Source organism: Dasypus novemcinctus, chromosome 9 (assembly GCF_030445035.2).
Source record: "Dasypus novemcinctus isolate mDasNov1 chromosome 9, mDasNov1.1.hap2, whole genome shotgun sequence".
Taxonomy (NCBI): domain Eukaryota; kingdom Metazoa; phylum Chordata; class Mammalia; order Cingulata; family Dasypodidae; genus Dasypus; species Dasypus novemcinctus.
Genome location: NC_080681.1, coordinates 124,634,249 through 124,654,130, shown reverse-complemented (window position 1 = coordinate 124,654,130; position 19,882 = coordinate 124,634,249). Strand labels below are relative to the sequence as shown.

The 19,882-nt window shown below is 42.6% G+C and overlaps 1 protein-coding gene across 9 annotated transcripts in view; it reads right to left on the bottom strand.

The window, feature by feature from the left end:
• The window catches only part of RERE (arginine-glutamic acid dipeptide repeats), a 517,403-nt gene extending 498,094 nt beyond the window's left edge, over positions 1-19,309 (bottom strand). For 4 of the 9 annotated variants that reach the window (XR_011649764.1, XR_011649765.1, XM_004481866.5 and 1 more), the window contains exon 1: positions 18,761-19,309. The gene's annotated coding sequence lies outside the window, so the exon portion shown is untranslated. The remainder of the gene's footprint in view (positions 1-18,760) is intronic. The other 5 variants (XM_058304472.2, XM_058304475.2, XM_058304474.2 and 2 more) reach the window with 3 other exon arrangements.
• Positions 19,310-19,882: the final 573 nt, after the last annotated feature.

Here is a 19,882-nt window from a genome sequence, read left to right as displayed (position 1 = left end):
ATTACAGCTATTAAGTTGAAAAATAGGTGCTTGATACATTAAATTAAAAAGTAAATTTCAGGATAGTATTATAGTGTACAATAAGTGTTTATATACGCATTTGAAAGTAAGAAACTATCAAATAAAGTCTTACCACCCTGGTGTTAAAACTCCCCATACTAAGACTCCAAACAGTGTTCTATTATTCCAGCCAAACCAAACTGTTTTCCTTTGAGACATCAACCTAAAGTATTCCTCTCCAAACTGCTCTGAAAATTTGGTTTAAACAGTACCAGTAACAGCCTCAAATATAAATTACCTGCGTTGAAAGAACTATGCCTGCTGTATCTGCTACTAAACATTTTTTTATTTTTTTTAAATATTTATTTATTTTTTTTTAATTACATTAAAAAATATATATGAGGTCCCATTCAACCCCACCGCCCCCGCCCCCCACTCCCCCCACAGCAACACTCTCTCCCATTATCGTGATACATCCATTGCACCTGGTAAGTTCATCTCTGAGCATCACTGCACCCCATAGTCAATGGTCCACATCATAGCCCAGACTCTCTCACGTTCCATCCAGTGGGCCCTGGGGGGATCTACAGTGTCCCGTAATTGTCCGTGAAGCACTATCCAGGACAACTCCACGTCCCGAAAACGCCTCCACATCTCATCTCTTCCTCCCGTTCCCCACACCCAGCAGCCCCCATGGCTACCGTTCCCACACCCATTCCACATTTTCTCTGTGGACATTGGATTGGTTGTGTCCATTGCACACCTATGTCAAGTGAGGGCTTAGATTGCACATGGGTACTGGATGCACTCTTCCCGCTTCTAGTTGTAGACACTCTAGGCTCCATGTTGTGGTGGTTGACCTTCTTCAACTCCATGTTAGCTGAGTGGAGTAAGTCCAATAAGTCAAAGTGTAGGAGCTGAAGTCTGTTGAGGCTCTGGGCCTGGGTGTCATATTATCCGTCCAGAGATTCAAATCCCCTACATATATCTTAAACCCAGCACCAACTACAATTCCAATAAAGTAGCATGCAAGTCTTGTGAAAAGAGATCCCCTCTGAGTCCATTTCCAACACGCAGAAACACCAGCTCCAAAGAAGGGCCATCTGTCATGGCAGTGAACCCCTTCTGCCATGACCACAGAACCCGTGGGTCTCTTTATCCCTCAAAAGAACCAATACCTGGGGTTGTATCTACCTTATCTGTCTCTTAGACTCTGTTCAGTTGTACATAGGGGTATTCCTTCTGACAACCTCCAGACTCTTTTTTAGAGACTCACAGCCTTATAATCTCATTTCTCCTTTCCATTTCCCCCTTACTTTAGGTCAAACCGCTTCCCGAAGTCATGTTATTATATGTAGACAGGTATATTCTGCTGTTCCGCATTGAATCTTTAATTCAAGGTCATTTTCTAGTTGCTTCTTCAGCTGGTATGTGGTAGTGATCCCTCGGTGCCAGGGAGGCTCATCCCCGGGTGTCGTGTCCCACGCTGGGGGGAATGCATCACATCTACACGCTGAGTTTGGCTGTGAGAGTGGCCACATTTGAGTAACATGAAGGCTGTCAGGAGGAAACCCCCAGGCACAATGCTACTCTAGGCCTTGTTCTTATTGCAGGTGCATAGGCTCAAAAGTGTAGCCATTAGTATCAAGAGCCCACTGTTGGGCCCTCCTTCCTTCCTGGTTCTTGCCGTTGCACCTGGAGGATTGCCGCTGCTCTCCCAGGGCCCACAACAGTGACCCCCCGGCCAGGAGCCCAGTACCCCCCCAGCTGTTGTTTTTAATTGTTTCCACTATGAGTATATATAGACATTACCATATACCCTGGACATATGCCCTGTATAACTCCCTGTCAACCATATATATCCTGTCAATAACATCCCATATCAGTATTCCTCCGCTGCCACTGTTGAACCACTCTGTGATCCAAAACTTCCCGTAAAGTGAATCCCAACATAATGTCAGCTTCAGAAGAGTCTTAGATCACCAAAATTCATATATACAATATACAGTATTTCCCCAGATCCACCATAAAACCTTTTCCCTTCCACAGCAATAATCTTTTAACTTATTCATATCATATTTCCTGAAACTGATGTACAGATTCCGAAACTATAGTTTTCAAACAAGGTAACATTTGTGCTTACTATGTGGTCCATACTTTAGGTTGTACAGTTTTCTAAATTTTTTAGTTATCCTATGTTTTGTCTTATGGTTTTCATTATTAGTCTGTCGTCCCCTATATGTTTTTGGTGTAATATTAGCTGTTTTATATTCATCCTCGTGTACTCTCACATAACTCCTCTTTTGCCCCCTTATTTACCTTTGTTCCATCCATTGCACGTCCATTTTCCCCTCCCCTTAGGGCCCACAACGCCTGCCAATCTAATGCCCTGGGAGCCGTCCTTTCTCACGAGAGATACAGTTCTCTCTATTCGACGGCATTAGTCTTCCCCAGGATATGGGTCCACCCCACCCAATGGTAGAACCCACCTTGGCAAAATGAGCCTTCAGCTATTCCCTCCGGAGTCCGTCCCGCATCAGACCATACCCCCTGAGCGTCCTAACCAGGTAACCCTCCTACTTATACTTTGATACGTTTTACTCAACATTTAGTTCTCAATGAACTTCTGGCACTCTCCCATGTTTGTATGTTGCCCCTCCCTCCCACCTATAAACATTTTTTTAAAATGGAAAGTAAAAATAAATAAGTAAAAGGAAAGTGAAATACAATATAATTATCCTCATCATAGAAGCAAGAAAAGTACTCACCATTTTCCATGGTTTCCAGCCTCTGTGCCTTTGCTCCATACAATTTCCTGACTGAAATCCTCTTAGCTACTTACCATATGTCCAAATACTGCCAATCCTTCATGGGATTCAAACCCCGGGCTTCCTTGACCCATGTGGAGCTGGCCCATGCGCAGTGCTGATGTGCACAAGGAGTGCCGCGCCACGCAGGGGTGGCCCCCGCATAGGGGAGCCCCACACGCAAGGAGTACGCCCCATGAGGAGAGCCTCCCAGTGCAAAAGAAAGTGTTGCCTGCCCAAGAATGGCACTGCACACATGGGGAGCTGGCACAGCAAGATGACACAACAAAAAAAAAAACACAAATTCCCTGTGCCGCTGATAAGGACAGAAGTGGTCACAGAAGAACACACAGTGAATGGACACAGAGGGCAGACAATTGGGGGTGGGGGGAAGGGGAGAGAAATAAATAAATCTTTGAAAAAAAAACACACACAATACCATCATCTCCTGAGGGACAATTCCAGGGTACAATCTGTGTTGGTCATTTTGTAAGCCTCATTTAATATATAAATCAAACTTACATTTCACCAAAGCCCCTAAAAAGCAAAAAGTATAGGCTTTTATTACGTATTTACTTTAATTAGGTGATTAGTGAGGTAATTATGTAAGACTATGAAAGGTAAGAACGCCTTGCTCTCTGTCCCCTTGCCCAGTGCCTTTGAATGCCTCTTAAAGGCAACTGCTATGACCAGTTTCTTAAAACTAGATTTTATGAAGTCCTTGGACACTATAACTTTATAACACACTCATAACTTTAGGTTTACATTGACAAATAATTTATAAATGGCATTTAAAGTAAAGATAGGGAAACGGATGTGGCCCAACCAATTGGGCTCCCCTCTAGCATATGAGAGTTCCAGGGTTTGTTGTCCAGGGCCTCCTGGTGAGTGCAAGCTGGCCCAAGTGGCAAGCTGGGAGTGCCAGCCTATGCAGGAATGTGGCCCTGCGCAGGAGAGCCACCTTGCATGGGAATGCCACCTCACATGGGAAAACCACCACGCACAGGAATGCCAGCCAACGCAGAGAGCTGGCACAGCAAGATGATGCAACAAGAGACAAAGAGGACACAAAGTAAGAAGACGTAGCAGAATAGGGGAGCTGAGGTGGTACAAGAGAGTAAATGCCTCTCTCCCACTCCGGAAGGTCCCAGGATCAGTTCCCAGAGCAACCTAAGGAGAATACAAGCTGACACAGAAGAACACACAGCAAATGGACAGAGAAGGTAGATAACGGGGGGGGGGGGGGGGAATGGGGGGGGCAGGGGGAGAAATAAATCTTTCTAAAAATATATAAAAATAAAGTAAATATATTTATGACAATTATATTATACAACCGTCCCATGACATGTAAAACTAAAGTTTACCTGAGCTTTGAAAAGAAGTCATTGTTTATTATCTGGAAAATTATAGATAAATTTAAGCATTATCTATAACCCAAGTTATTAAAGTTTTTTATAGTGTCAAACCGCTTAAGGAAGAAAGTGGATTTGGCCCAAAGGATAGGGTGTCCACCTACCACATGGGAGGTCCAAGGTTCAAACCCAGGGCCTCCTGATCCATGTGATGAGCTGGCCCACGCGCAGTGCTGATGCACTCAAGGAGTGCCACGCCACGCAGGGGTGTCCCCCACATAGGGGAGCCCCACGCACAAGGAGTGCACCCTGTAAGGAGAGCCACCCAGTGTGAAAAAAGTGCAGCCTGCCCAGGAATGGCACCGCACATGCAGAGATGACGCAGAAAGATGACCCAACAAAAAGAGACACTGATTCCAGGTGCTACTGACAAGAATACAAACAAACACAGAAGAACATACAGCGAATGGACACAGAGAGCAGACCAACTGGTGGGGGGAGGAGAGAAATAAAGAAACAAAATAAAATTTTTTTTTTAATTAAAAAAAATTTTTTTTAACTGCTGAAGGAGTCCATAAGGATCCTGAAATTCTAAGATATGAGAACAAAGGTGCCAAGTCATTACAAATAAAATACTAACAATACAGATGTCTTATAAAATTAGATTTCTTATGGAATATTAATAAAGCATTTTTAAAAAGCATTTCTTAATATTAGATTAATAGCAACAAGATATCTGCTCATTTTTCTAGTTTACAAATGGTAAGAATTAAATGTTTCTAAGTTTTTTATTATAAACTTAATACATAAAAACAGGAAACTTCAGTAACCTTTCCTACAATAATCAATCACATGAAAATAAAATACATAGGGGGAAACGGACTTTGGCCCAGTGGTTAGGGCGTCCGTCTACCATATGGGAGGTCCGCGGTTCAAACCCCGGGCCTCCTTGACCCGTGTGTAGCTGGCCATGCGCAGTGCTGATGCGCGCAAGGAGTGCCGTGCCACGCAAGGGTGTCCCCCGCGTGGGGGAGCCCCACGCGCAAGGAGTGCACCCGTGAGGAAAGCCGCCCAGCGTGAAAAGAAAGAGCAGCCTGCCCAGGAATGGCGCCGCCCACAATTCCCGTGCCGCTGACGACAACAGAAGCGGACAAAGAAACAAGACGCAGCAAATAGACACCAAGAACAGACAACCAGGGAAGGGGGGGAAATTAAATAAATAAATAAATCTTTTTAAAAAAAAAAAATACATAGGGAAGCAGATGTGGCTCAAGCGATTGGGCTCCCATCTACCATCTAGGAGGCCCCAGGTTCAATTCCCAGGGCCTCCTAGTGAAGGCAAGCTGGCCTGCACCGCTGCAGAGAGGTGATGGCCCACGCCACCATGGGGAGCTGATGGTGAGCCCAAACAAGGCGGGAGGGGACAAATAAAGAAAGAAAAATAAATAAATAAATATATATATATATATATACAGGGTACATTATGCTATTAAGATCAAAATATTAAAATCAGAAGGCAGTTTGTCTTGTTAAAATATTTACCTAGCAATAAAAATCTGAAGCTATCACTAGATCAAGACAAAGTTTAGTGAAAATTCTATACTAAATAGTGAACTCATGGTAGCAGTATGGTATTCTTACAAACAATATTAAAGGGCAAATTACCAAATGTGCTAATACTACATTATTATCCTTTGGGATTTATAGCACAGATGGCCAGATGTCCTAAATACTGATTCTTTGCTTCTTCTAAAATAATAGAATCTTTAATTTTTGACTAGGCTCACAGCCATCTCCAGGAAAAACTACATTTTCCAGCTTCCCTTGCTGCTATTTGTGGTCCCTGTGATTCAGTTATAATTGAAGGGACATAAGCAGAAGTGATATGTGCAACTTCTGGGAAGTATCCTCACAGGATGGAAATGTGCCAAACTCTGCCCTTTCCTCCTTCCTGTGGGTGAAAAAGCAAAACTGAGGGGCAACGGACTTGGCCCAGTGGTTAGGGCGTCCGTCTACCACATGGGAGGCCCGCGGTTCAAACCCCGGGCCTCCTTGACCCGTGTGGAGCTGGCCCACGCGTAGTGCTGATGCGCGCAAGGAGTGCCCTGCCACACAGGGGTGTCCCCTGCAACGCAGGGGTGTCCCCTGCGTAGGGGAGCCCCACGCGCAAGGAGAGCACCCCGTAAGGAGAGCCGCCCAGGGCGAAAGAAAGTGCAGCCTGCCCAGGAATGGCACCACCCACACTTCCCGTGCCCCTGACAACAACAGAAGTGGACAAAAGAAACAAGACGCAGCAAATAGACACAGAGAACAGACAACCGGCGGGGGGGGGGGGTTAATAAATAAATCTTTTTAAAAAAAAAAAGAAAAACTGACGCCTTGAACTGGAGAAACCACTCTGACCATAAAGAGAAAGGCACACATTGAAGAAGATGGACTCTAGCTACCATAGCAGCTCAGCACTGCCTCATTTACACAAATAGAAAGTAACCTACTATCTTTTTCAAGCCACTATTATTTTGGTTTTCTACTACTCACTGCTGAGACTAATAAAAAACAAGGTAAAATTACAGAGAACCATATTTTTTTTTCATTTCTTAATTGTTTTTTGAAAGATAAATAGGTCACACAAAACATATATATTATTAAGTACCACTTCATTAAAAATCTCTAATACATATTTTTAACTTTCTAGGATTAAATTAAAAACTAATTTTTGATGATGTGAATAAGCAGCTCTAAAATGTTTTTTCTAAACTATATTTTATGAAGATATAAAAATGTTCTCAAGAATTTGTCAAAAATCAGCTTCCTGGTATGTCTTGGGGTCAAGAGATTAAGTCAAAGCTCCTTTATCACCTGCTTTGACAATGTTATACAATATTCATTCATTCATTCGACAAATACATGCTTACCACATTCCTCACATGCTAGATGTGACCAAAGTAGACATGGCTTTTTCCCTCCTGGAGTTGACAAATCAGCAAAGTACCCAAGGCTGCAGAATCTGAATGCAACATTCTGAATACCTCTTTTCCAGCTCAAGGTCAATCATCCCCCTTCTGTTGTCATAGCCTTGCTTCAGATAATATAATACAGTTGAGCTTTAGCTTTGCTCTGCTAATACAATCATATATAATCATGTTCTCCAAAGATTACACCCCACTCACCAAAAGTAGAATCAGCCTATTTCCAAAAACATCACAAAAACTATCACTAATGTTGGGTCACTTTCCCAAATAGGAAATATTATTTATCACATTATTATTCTTTCATTTCCTCCTCAGAGGGTAACCTGATCCTTAAATTTGAAAAGTATTTTGCTGTTCTTCCCAGATCCCAGAGGCTGTCCTGAAAAGAAAAGTAGGAATAGAGGGCTGCTAGACAGATAACCAACTGTTTTTAGTTATTCCTCACAGGCCATTAAACCAAGATCATTACAGACCCAAAGCTAGGCCAAAAAGATGTACACTCTTACTCCATCCCCTGCCCTCCTGAATCTCCCTAAGAAGAGGAAATACTAAACCAACTGGGTCACAGTCCAAAATACTGATTGGACCCTCTTGGTAAGTATGAAGACTCACTATGGTTTAAAAAGTTATACATATATATAAGGGTATCTATCTTGCTGTCTTTCATTTCTCTCACACATACTCTAAAAGATATTTAGGGAAACGGACTTGGCCCAGTGGTTAGGGCGTCCGTCTACCACATGGGAGGTCCGTGGTTCAAACCCTGGGCCTCCTTGATCCATGTGGAGCTGGCCCATGCGCAGTGCTGATGCGCGCAAGGAGTGCCCTGCCACGCAGGGGTGTCCCCCGCGCAGGGGAGCCCCACGCACTAGGAGTGCGCCCATAAAGAGAGCCGCCCAGCGTGAAGGAAAGTGCAGCCTGCCCAGGAATGGCACCGCCCACACTTCCCCTGCCGGTGACGGCAACAGAAGCGGACAAAGAAACAAGACGCAGCAAATAGACACAGAGAACAGACAACCGGGGGGGGGGGGGGGGGTTTAAATAAATAAAAATAAATCTTAAAAAAAAAAAAGACATTTAATGTTTGGATGTTCTGTAAAATAGTGAGATTTAAGAGGGAAGGAAATCCTTTGCCCAGGCCTTAAGTTTAGGCATATGCTCCATCCAACCCAGTTTACTAGGCAGCTCTGCACTGGTAATAAAGTAGTATTTTGAATTCCCCACTTGCCATTAATCTACTCATATAAGTCTCCCTCAGGAACATCACAAGGAAAAGGAACAACTTCACAATGACATTCTCATCATTTAAGACCTCAGAACCTCAGCACTACTCTCTGGTCTATGCCATTCATTTGGCATCATGTACTGTTTTACAGCATTTCCTCAAGTCAAGGGATAGCAAAATTTTAGAGTTTGTACCTGCAGCAGTTTGGTATTATTTATGAATTCCAAAAAGAGATACTCATTATGTTTGTAAACTGGTCTGTTCCTCTGGGCATGACACCCTTTTGATTTTATTAAATTCAGAGGTTTCACTTTTACTTTATTAAATCAACATTAGGGCTTTGATTAGACCACGTCATTAGAGTATGCAGGGTTGAGTATTCACCCCCTATATAAACAGACACTCAATCGAAAACACAGAAGCAGATACACAAGAAAAGAAAGAAAGGGCCATAGACAAGGAAGAGGATCCTGTGGCCCTGGAAACTGAGTTAAGCCATTCGCCTGAGCGTTTACAACTGACCTTACGAAGAGACCAGAGCAGATGAACCCAGAAAGAAATGAACATCAGGAAGAAATGAGCCCTATGCCAGCCTACAGCTGAGATCAGAAAGAGCTGGACTTACAGAGCCTTAAAAGGGAAGAGGAAGATTAAACTCTTGCAGAGGATGCCCACCATCTTCCATCAACACATGGCAAGAGACTTTGGATGAGAAAGTTCCTCTTATGGTAACTTGAATTGGACTCCTTAGGGCCTTGTAACCCTAAGCTTCTACCCCAAATAAATGCCCTGTATAAAAGCCAACGAAGTTCTGGTACTTCACATCAGCACTCCTTTGGCTGACTAATATAGTACCTTAGAGAGAACTTGTTCCAACGTCCTGTGGTTGATAGGAAGCAAATATGGCTAAAGCAGTTGGATGCCCACTGACCACATGGAAAGTCCTGGGTTCCGTTCCCAGGGCCTCATAAAGAAGACAAACAAGACAGTGAGCTGACAGAACAAGATGATCAACGAGAGGATCCAACAAGATGATGCAATGAAGAGACACAACAAGGAAACAGTGAGAGACACAACAAGCAGGAGAAGTGGCTAAAGCCATTAGGCACCTCCCTCCCACATGAGAGGTCCCAGGTTTGGTTCCTGGTGCCTCCTAAAAAGAAGAAGAAGAAGAAAATGAGCACACAATGAACAGACACAGAGAGCAGACAGCCCGCACAAACAATGGGGGAGGGGGAGAAATAAAATTAATTTTTTTTTAATGTTTTCAAGTCCTGGTTGCTGAATGATGCAAATAGCAACAAAAGGGAACACATGTGGAAGGCTAAATTTCTGGATGAGAACAGTAACACCAATAATGACAAAAAAGACTACTATTTACCGAGCACTTATTATTTGCCAGGCACATTTTAAGTACTTTACATGTTAATTATTTTGGTCCTCATGACAAACCTATGAAGTAGGTCTATTATTACCCCCATTTTACAGATAAAGAAACTGAGATACACAAAGGTAAATAACTTACCTAAAGTCACAAAGTTAACAAGCAGCAAGCTGGGTACTGAGTCTACAGCTCTTAACTACTTTGCTACAATAACACAATGTTAAAAGTGGACAAACACAGTTTGAGGTTTAGTGCCCAAAAGACATCCAAAGTAACAATGTATAGGAAGCAGAGGACAATTAGGGTCTAGATCTCAGGAGAGAGATCAAGAATGTATTTGTTAATTTGGAGGTTGGAAGCAAACAGGTGTTAAAGGAAGTCATGGAATGAAGTCACCCTGAAGGATGGGGCTGAGATGGAAGTTATGGGATAGAACTTTGAGAAATACCAATATTTAAAATAAAGTTATGGGAAATGGACTTGGCCCAGTGGTTAGGGCGTCCATCTACCACATGGGAGGTCCGCGGTTCAAACCCCGGGTCTCCTTGACCCGTGTGGAGCTGGCTCATGCGCAGTGCTGATGCGCGCAAGGAGTGCCCTGCCACGCAGGGGTGTCCCCCGCGTAGGGGAGCCCCATATGCAAGGAGTGCGCCCCGTAGGAAGAGCCGCCCAGCGCAAAACAAAGTGCAGCCTGCCCAGGAATGGCGCCGCCCACACTTCCCGTGCCACTGACCACAACAGAAGCGGACAAAGAAACAAGACGCAGCAAATACACACAGAGAACGGGGGGGGGGGGGTTAAATAAATAAATCTTTTAAAAAATTAAAATAAAGTTAGCATATTTTAGATCAAAATGCTGTTGGAATAAGGTAGTATTTTTTGTGTATTATATGTATAATGTATATTACATTACAAATTAAAATGCATAGGGATGTTTAATCTATTCGAAAGGAACTAGAACATAATTTAACTATAGTGATTGTCAGTTTATGGTAGTTTTTTGTTTTGTTTTGTTTTTTTAGGCACTTAGTTGACCATAGCTAAGATTTTTTATGCGAAATCATTAGGTAAAACACAGCTTATAATACTGTTACTTTGGGAAAAAATAATCTGTTTTAAGATGATTCTCGGACAAGTTTTCCAGGAAATACACAACTGTGAAAAGAAAACACTTCCAAAATAGATAGCGCAATCATATTTCAACGATTCTAAGATGCACAGTGTTTTACATTTGTTCATCATTGGAAGTGGGATGGGTCTTACAAAGTTTATTTCGCAGCATTTTTTTCTTAGTGACACATATGATAATAGTGCATCTCACAATCAATCACATCTTAGATTCAATGAAACGTTTTCAAGAATACATCTAATTCCAAGTGTAAACACACATACTGGTATAGTTAAAAAGCTCTGTGTTCAAGAAATTTAAAATCTAATGGAAAAAACATAACACTAAGGTATCAGTGCAAGTAATAAACATTAACACAAGACATGAAGTGACAAAATGAGTGAGACGGTTAAAATTCTAAAGAAAAGTACTCTGACTGGAAAAAGGATTGGCCAAACCAAAATAACTTAAGGCAGTATGTCCTAAGCACAGTTTTAATTGAAAAAGATTATGGTCTGATGTAAGAACAGGAAGAAGACAGGAAATAAGTGACAGATCAACAAAAGAAGAAGGAACAGTGAAAATGTGAGGTTTTGATCTAAGAACCAGCAACTATCCTCCAAAGTCAAGTCTTGTCTGAAGACAATCAATCAAGGGAGAAAAACTTTTTTTTAATCTAGCTCTCTCTCCTTTTAATCTCCCCCATCATGATAGTTTTGAAGTAAGTCCACAAATTCTTGGATACTCCTTCAAGAGGTAGAGCCTAAGCATCTTTCCCTTGAGTATAGGCCGGACTTCGTAACTTGATTCTAATGAACAGAATAAGATGAAGTGATAATGTGCAACTTCTGAAACTAAGTCATAAAAAGCATTAAGACTTTCTTTCTGTTCTCTCTCTCTCCGTCCACTTGTTCTTGGGGAAACCAAATGCCATGTTGTAAAGTTACTCAAATAACCTTATGGAAAAGTCCACATGGCAAGGAACTCATGCCTCCTGACAATATCCAGCTAAGAGCCAAGGCCTTCTGCCCATAGCCATGTGAATGCTCCATCTTGGAAGCACATACTCCAGCCCCAATCTTGACCACAACCTCATGAGAGACCCTAAGCCAGAACAACCTAGCTAAGTTATTCCCAGATACCTAACCCGCACAGGAACTGTGAGATAATGTTAACCATGTTAAGTCACTAAGTTTTGGGTTAATCTGTTATATAGCAATAAATAATTAATACAAATCCCATGATATTTTGTGTCTCTAAAACACTTTATCTTTCTAACAGTTAAATGTATATAGTAGGTAGTATAAGAGAATAATCTTCTAGAAGGCCACCTTCTTTACCTTAACATTCCTGTAAAGCTTAGCTCAATGCACTGCAAAGAATAAATATTTGTTTTTATTATTTCTTGAAAGATTCTTGCCAGGGCTTATACAATTAACTGCAATTGTCCAAAACTGAAGTGATCAAACCTTGAATAAGAACAGCTACTGAAAAGGAGTAAAAAGAAAGAAAAATATTTGACTCATGTGATTGAGAAATAGAATGAGGGATACTGGGTGCAACAATGATTCCAGAATGAAATATGTGGTGGAAAAAGCAGTCTTTCTGTACAGCTGGAAGTACTGGAGTACAAATGTCGCTTAAGAAAGATAGTACAGAGTAGCAAAGCATTGTGATAACATTCAGAACTTAACTTCTTCAATACTAAGCAGAAAAAGAATAAGCCATTTAGCTAAAAGAAAGGATTCATTTTACATGTGTTTCTTAAAACTGTGTTCTACAGAATATTAGTATTCCATGAGAAGGTCACAGGTATTCTTTGAATGAAAAAAAAATATTTTTGTGTCTAGACTATAAGCATATTTCTGAGCCTTTAAGGTGCTAATGTGTATTATAAATTCATTTGACCTCAGAACATTTAAAATAGCTGCAGTACTTAAGAATGCTATGAATACAGTTTGAGAACACTGATTCGGGTAGGCAGGTAGATAGGTAGATGAGTAGATTCACAGAAAATAAAGGAGAAAGAGAAAAATGCAATAAAGTGATCTCACCTAAACAAGGAATCAGATACTCCCAGATAAGACAGAGTTTCTTAAAGCAAAATAAAACATTAGCTAGGGAAAGGAACTAATGACCTATCAGATCTTTTCTCTTGGGAAATTTTAATTAAAAATACAAAGAGTTCTTAGTAGTGGAAGTGGAAGCAGAAGCATAAGGACACAAACTAGAGATAAACAGCTGATTTAATAGTAGAGACCTAGATGGGCCAGCACTGGCTTTTTGATGCCTTTGTACTAAAAGGCATGCCTTCCTTCAGTAAAAAATTTAAGTCAGTACATTTGTTGCCCAATCTGCACAACCTTATGTGGTGACCCTTGCCAGGCAGGAGAATATGCACTGTTGCCCACTTCAGTCATATTTGGCAACCCACACATAATGTAAGAGAGGAGTGAGGGTGCGAGGCGAACACTGGTTTGGGTAAGGAGCATTTAAGTTTAAACTCACCTGAATGATGTCTTCCTATACAGAACTTCTTTCTAAATCAGTGGCCAGAGTCTATGCATCCTATTGGGAATCAAGCCAAGCTGCTCTTGTAAAGATCTGCCTCCCAGGTCTAGCCAGGTTCTGGCTAGAAGACAGGTTTCCCAAGCCTCCCCAGGCAGTATGTCTGAGTTCATGCATAAAAACACATGACACATTCTTGCACACTCCCCCTGGACACCAAACCATGTTCACCTGGCACACACTGTATGCCACCACTACCCCACTGCCATTGCTCCCCACTCCAAGAAGGGGAATGGGAATCAGACCTCTGAGAGCCTGGTGGGCACATATACATACCAATGAACGTGTACATGCATGCCCTACTAAATATATGTGTGGGTGGCCATGTATTTTGGAGTGGGGTTTTGTAAGAGAGGGCTAGCATTTTGTAGGAGGGGATACTCCCCTGCTGCTCCAGAACTCTGCCTAGACACTAAATGGCCATACTTGCTCGTATGTTCTCTTTCAGGTTAGACTAGGCCCACAAAGTAAACACGGTCCCTCTTAGATGTAGTACCTTTATGCTCCTTATGCTACACAGAGCCTGGGCAACCAAACACAGCCCTGGCACTAGTTAGGGCTAAACAAATCCTTATAGCTGTGGAAGCAACAAAGAATCTGATGGCTAAAGCTGGGCAGGACCCATATCCCTAAGAGTATGCAAGTCTCCATGAGGCCTAGCTAAATCTGATATTCTTGTTTTTTGTGAGGCCTGACTCAAAGGTTTAAATTTCTGTTCTACTTTCCCCAATACTTAGGTGGCTTAGAAGACTTTCTGTTTCTTGCAACCAAATAAGCCTAACCAAAGCCCTTACAAGTTATGAGTTTAGTTAGTTTAAAATCGGGCAGGTGGGAAACAAATGTGGCTCAAGCAATTGGGCTCCCGTCTACCACACAGGAGGTCCAGGGTTCAACTCTCAGGGCCTCCTGGTGAAGGCAAGCTAGCCCATGCGGCAAGCTGGCCCAAGTGGAGAGCCGGCCCATGCAGCATGCTGGTTCGCAAAGGAGTGCTAGCCCGCACGGGAGTGCTGGCCCCCGTAGCAATCTGGCCCAAGCAGAGAGCTGGAGCAGCAAGATGATGCAACAAAAAGACACAGGGAAGAGACAATAAGAGACACAGCAGACCAGGGAGCTGAGGTGGCACAAGAGGAACGCCTCAACCGCTGAGCTATATCCGCTCCCCAATGAGAATTGGTTTTTCTGTTTGTTTCTTTTTAGGAGGTACCAAAGATCAAACCTGGGACCTCGGATATGGGAAGCAGGCTCTCAACCATTTGAACTATATCTGCTCCCCACATATTGCATCTTGACACACTTGTATGATACAATTTACAATTCCAACCAAAACTCCAAACTAATAAACATATTTAGTATTTGAGGTTAAAGTATTCGTGGTCAAATGTTCATTAAAATAGCTTAAGCAGTCTTAATTTTCTCAATGTTCACTTCTTCTTTTTAAAATAACACTATAACTCTGTTAAAAAAAGAAACCAGGCCCAAGTCAACAGGCTTACCAAAATCACGCTTAAACAGGACAAGCTAAGTTACAACTTCAGGATAATTATCAGGATAACAATAATTAACAATCAATCAAAAAAAAACTATGATCAACTAGAGCACAACACCATCAGAAATTATGTTAGATAATAAAGTATTGTTCCAGGGTATGTGTGTGTAATGAAGTTCACAGCTTGGTTACAGTAATGACTCACAAACATTTGAACTTTCTGCTCTCTTTCTTACCCTTTAAGTCAACTGAAAAGGCAGTTAGTAGGAAAGCATATTATTCCCAAAAGACCTTGAATATGCATATTACTATTTAGCGTTTTTTATTACTGCAATTTGAGCAAGATGTTAAAGATTCAAAATTAATTTAAAAAGCAATGGATACTACTAAATTCATAATATTCAGCATATACAACTTTTTAAAAAGACACTCTGTGTGTGTGTGTCTCTTTACAGCACCTTGCATATATCGGTTCAAAATTATGTACAATTATTGCAGGACCTGGCAATGATTACTATCCCGCTTTTCAAAAATGTTTCTGACCAACCAATAAATAAAATTGAAAAGCTAAGAAACTCATTTTATTCTTTGATTTGGGTCACCTTTTTCCTGTGAATTTGTTCTCAGTTACTCTAGTTTCCTTGCAACAAAACACTGGCAGAGGATATACTGGATTGAAATTACCTGACTCTATTCCCACTGAATAAATAATACATTTAAACTGTTCACATTTCACTGTAAAAGATATACAACCTTAGAGATAACACTTTAAATTCTGAAAACAAAGTGAATCTGAAATCACATTCCTAGGGGGAGCCCATCTGGAACAGATGTTTATCCTAAGAGTCCTCCTTACCAATGCAATACCAACCCCCTCCATCCCCAGTAAAAGACAACTGAGAAGGGTTAGGATGCAATCCTTCCAGGTGTTTATCAAGCAGATTATCTCTGAAACTGCACCTAGATTTAGAAGCCTCTAGCAGGAATTTGGCCCTCTTCTATGTTAATCTGTGTACACACTCATTTCACATTTTCTTTTGCCTCCAATTTTTTTTAAGAAAAAAAAAAAACATTTAATACATAGAATGAGTCATCCTATCAGAAATTTCATTTATGTTTTTAGGACTATTGAAAACAACACTTTTAAAAAGCAACAGTAATATGTATGCAAAATTGCTTTTTTTAGTAAGATTTCCATGCCCCAACCCACCCTCACCTCTTCCTGATTAAATCCTTGAGGAAAATTTCTATCCAATGCTAGGATTTTCTTTTCTATTGTGTAGGTCTATTTAACTTTTTACTAATGAAGATAAAACCTTTTAAAAATTGCTTGTGCATGTACAGTCTCCAACACCTAGAATGCCAATGATCCCCCCTATTTTGCTTAACATTTCAAGACAAATTATATTTCTCCTGAAAGATGGAAGAGTTATGAATTCAAAGGAATTACAATGTGTAAATACTTCTGATAACAGAACAAATTGTCAGGAAACAGCCAATAATGTAATAAGCCTTGATGCAATCGTGCCTGTCGAAGGGCATTTGTACTAGCAGCTTGGAGAAGTGGCATTTGCAGAAAGACACTGTAAGTGTGTTCAAAAGAAAATCATTTAGCATCAGCCCTCAATCCCTGCCCCCAACCTCTTCCTCTGGAGCCTTCGAAGCAATTAACCTGTAGAAGGAGCTATTCTGAAATCTACACTTAACTACACCAACCGCCATCCTTGGCCCAGAGGGAGGTGGGGGATTTACCCACCCTATCTGGTTATCTCAGCCCATTCCTTGTCTGTTTATCAAAGGAGCCTCTACAATAGTCCCAAAAGCAGAAAAACAGATCTTTTACTATAATTATTTACAAAAAAAAAAAACAGTTCATTACCAGCATACCTGATCACTAGTAACTCAAAACATACACATACATTAGCTTGCCAAGTATTAACCTCAGATATGATCTTTATATTCTTAACTCCAGGATAACTGAGACAACCTATTTCTACCTAGAAAAGAAGACACTGGTCACACTCACTACAATAATAGTCAAATGAACTAACCACTATCCCCATCCAAGTCAGGGGCAAGGAAGAAGAAGAAAACAGCGAAAGATGACTAAGGCCACAACACAGAAGGCAGAATTTTACCTTCAAATACACAAAAAGAGGAGCAGAAACCAAAACTGCAAAAGGAATAAAGGGAGGTGCAAAAGAAGAGTCACTAAACATGTTTTTGAGTGTCCTTTAGTTTCCAATGTACACTTCTGCAGCTCTTGCAAGGTTGGGGGGGGCGGAGAGCCAGACATGAGATGGGTAAAAGAAAGCTGGGGGGGGGAAAGTACCCTCCTTTCCCCCATCTTCTCTCCTCTCTCTCCCCAAAAAGAGCTGTATTTGTCTGAGCAAACCTAGTCCCAAATATGGGAGAAAGAGAATGAATGTGTATGGAAGAACAATGAGCTCTCAGCCTGGTACAGTGTGTGTGTGTGTGTGTGTGTGTGTGTGTGTGTGTGTGTGTATGTGTCTGCCTGTCTCTTTTCCCTTCGACCTCAACAACAACAGGGGGCAACTGGAAGCCACTTTTCCACCGAGATCAGGACACTAAAATCAAAACTGGTTCAAAATTTAAAGTGGAATTAATTCAGCAAGCAAATCCATGGGAGCAAATATCTACCAAAAGATGATCTGATTATTGTATAGAGCCATCCTCTCTCCCCTCCCCCAACAGACTGAGCCTGAAGAAACCAGTGTATACCAGACAAAAAGGTCTCTCTTTAAATGGAAAGCAGTAATTAAAACTGTTTCAAATCTGAACACAGGACACATTAATTTGTGCCACATTAAAATGTCTGTTTTGTAATTCACCAAGTTCCCTCTTACTAGTTACCTTTTTGTTTTTAAAAAATTGCTTGGGAGAAAGCGGTTTCAGAATTCATACAAAACTACTTTCTAAATGTTCCTTAAAATAGAAACACATACTGAAACATTTAAAGCACCCAGTCTCTCAAGGACACATTTTGCTTAAATCAATGTTTGAAGTCTGTAATCCAGAAAAATTGTAAGCAAACCTTGGAAAAGCAGCAGAGAGAAATGACAATTCAACAATGAATCATTTTGTTTTCCTTTCAGCAACTTCTCAAGCAACGAGTTTCAAAGGAAACCTGCAATACTCTCTCCATCCCACCCCCCCCAACACACGATTCCTTGTAAAACTACTTATCCTTTCCATATTTCCATAACCTTAAAAAAAAAAAAAAACACAGAAGCCACCCTCCTTCAGAGAGCAGAATTTAACACGACAGTAAGAATTCTTACACGGCCGCAATTGAATTTTGGTTTCCTAATTTTGTAATCACATAGGGCAGAGGACCAGAAATTTAGAATACAAAGAAGAGTCTTCCCCAATGTGAAAATGATACTTTTTTAAAAAGTCCCCTCCCAAGACCCCCGAATCTACAACCATTCAAGAAATTTAGTTTCAATCCCAGACTTCCTTTCCTCCGACAGTTCAGCCAACAATGTAGTCCATCATAATAAAATTGTTTAAAGCTCAGACAAGTAAAACAAGAGCCTGAACAAGAAGCAAAGAAAGAACGAGGGCGAGAAGGCAAGTTGGGCAGTTTTACCTGCTCGGAGAGGACTACAGTCCCCGGCCCTCTTTTATTCCCCACCCCCACCCCCCTTCCCAGCCCTCTCTCCTCGCTCCCCTGGACTTCAGCTGCTTCTTCGCCCACCTTTTCTTTCGGGCTCACGGCTCACCCTGGACGAGTGATTTCACGACCGACCCTCTTTCCCCGCCCAAGACCCCGTAACCAGGCAGAGGCCGAAAAAATAAACCACACCACACGGCCCAGGCAAGTTGGAGACTTACCTTCCCTAATGCGCTACACCATCAATAGAGATGTGTTTGGGGCCCAGCAGCTCGGAAAGTGGAGGGCACGGGGCGGGAGGCCAGCGAGGAGGGCTGCGGGGCCGCCGGGCTCAGGGCCGGCCCAGTGGGACGGGAACGAGGGGCGGCAGGGGGCTTCCTCCGGTGACCTTTAATGGGGCTCTGAACTAGGCTCCCTCCTCCTCGGTCAGGCAGATCCCTCAGAAACGGGAGCCCAATATCATGTCTGGTTTTGTTTTTCTGAGGGCGCGGGGGCTCCCTGAGGATGATGGTGATTTATTTTTCCTCAGCTGGGAGAGAAAATCAGGCGGAGACAATGTGGGGAGCAAGAGCGGGGAAAGAGGAGGCGGGCACCGGGAGCCGAGCGAGGCGAGCGTCTCCGGGCGTGCGGGAGGAAGAGGAGGCTGGCAGCGCGGGGGGCGGCTCGCGAGCGTCTGTGGGAGCAGCGGCGCCTCCGCGATGGTGGCGGAGTCGCGGCGGGGCTGCTGCGCCGACCCACCGCCCACTCCCCGCTCCGGCCCGGCCCACCTCGCAGTATCACGCTTCTCCATTGGCGCAGCCGGGCGTGACCCGCGCGAGGGCCGGGCCTATCGGGGGCGGAGGGGGCGGGACTTTTCTTTTTTTTTTTTTTTTTTTCATTTTTAATAAAACGAGCCGAAGGGCAGGAGGGGGCGAGGCCGAGTTTGCGGGTTGCCGCCGCCGCCCAGGGCTGGGAGGTGCGCGCTGCGGGCGGCGGCCGGGGCGGGACGGAGGGGCGCGTCTTTGTGCAGCTGAGCCCTCCCCGCCGCGGGCTGCGCGCCCCGGAACTCCCGGGACCCCCCGGCCTGGGCCGGCGGCTCAGCGCGAGCTTGTCGGCGGAGGCAGGGCTGTCTAGAGTCAAGTTGATTTTTTTTTTTTTTTTTTTGTGCCATGATCACAGTTTGCCTTCTCAGTCACCTGAGTCGTGAGTTCCTAACTCTGGGGAACCATGTAGTAAGGACGCTTTCGAAATGTTGATGAGCAATTATGACATTTTAAAAATAAATATTTGAAGAAAGGTTAAGAAAGAGAAAAGCAAAATTAATAAACCGCCCTGCTTATCTGAATAGAATGTAAATGTAGGAA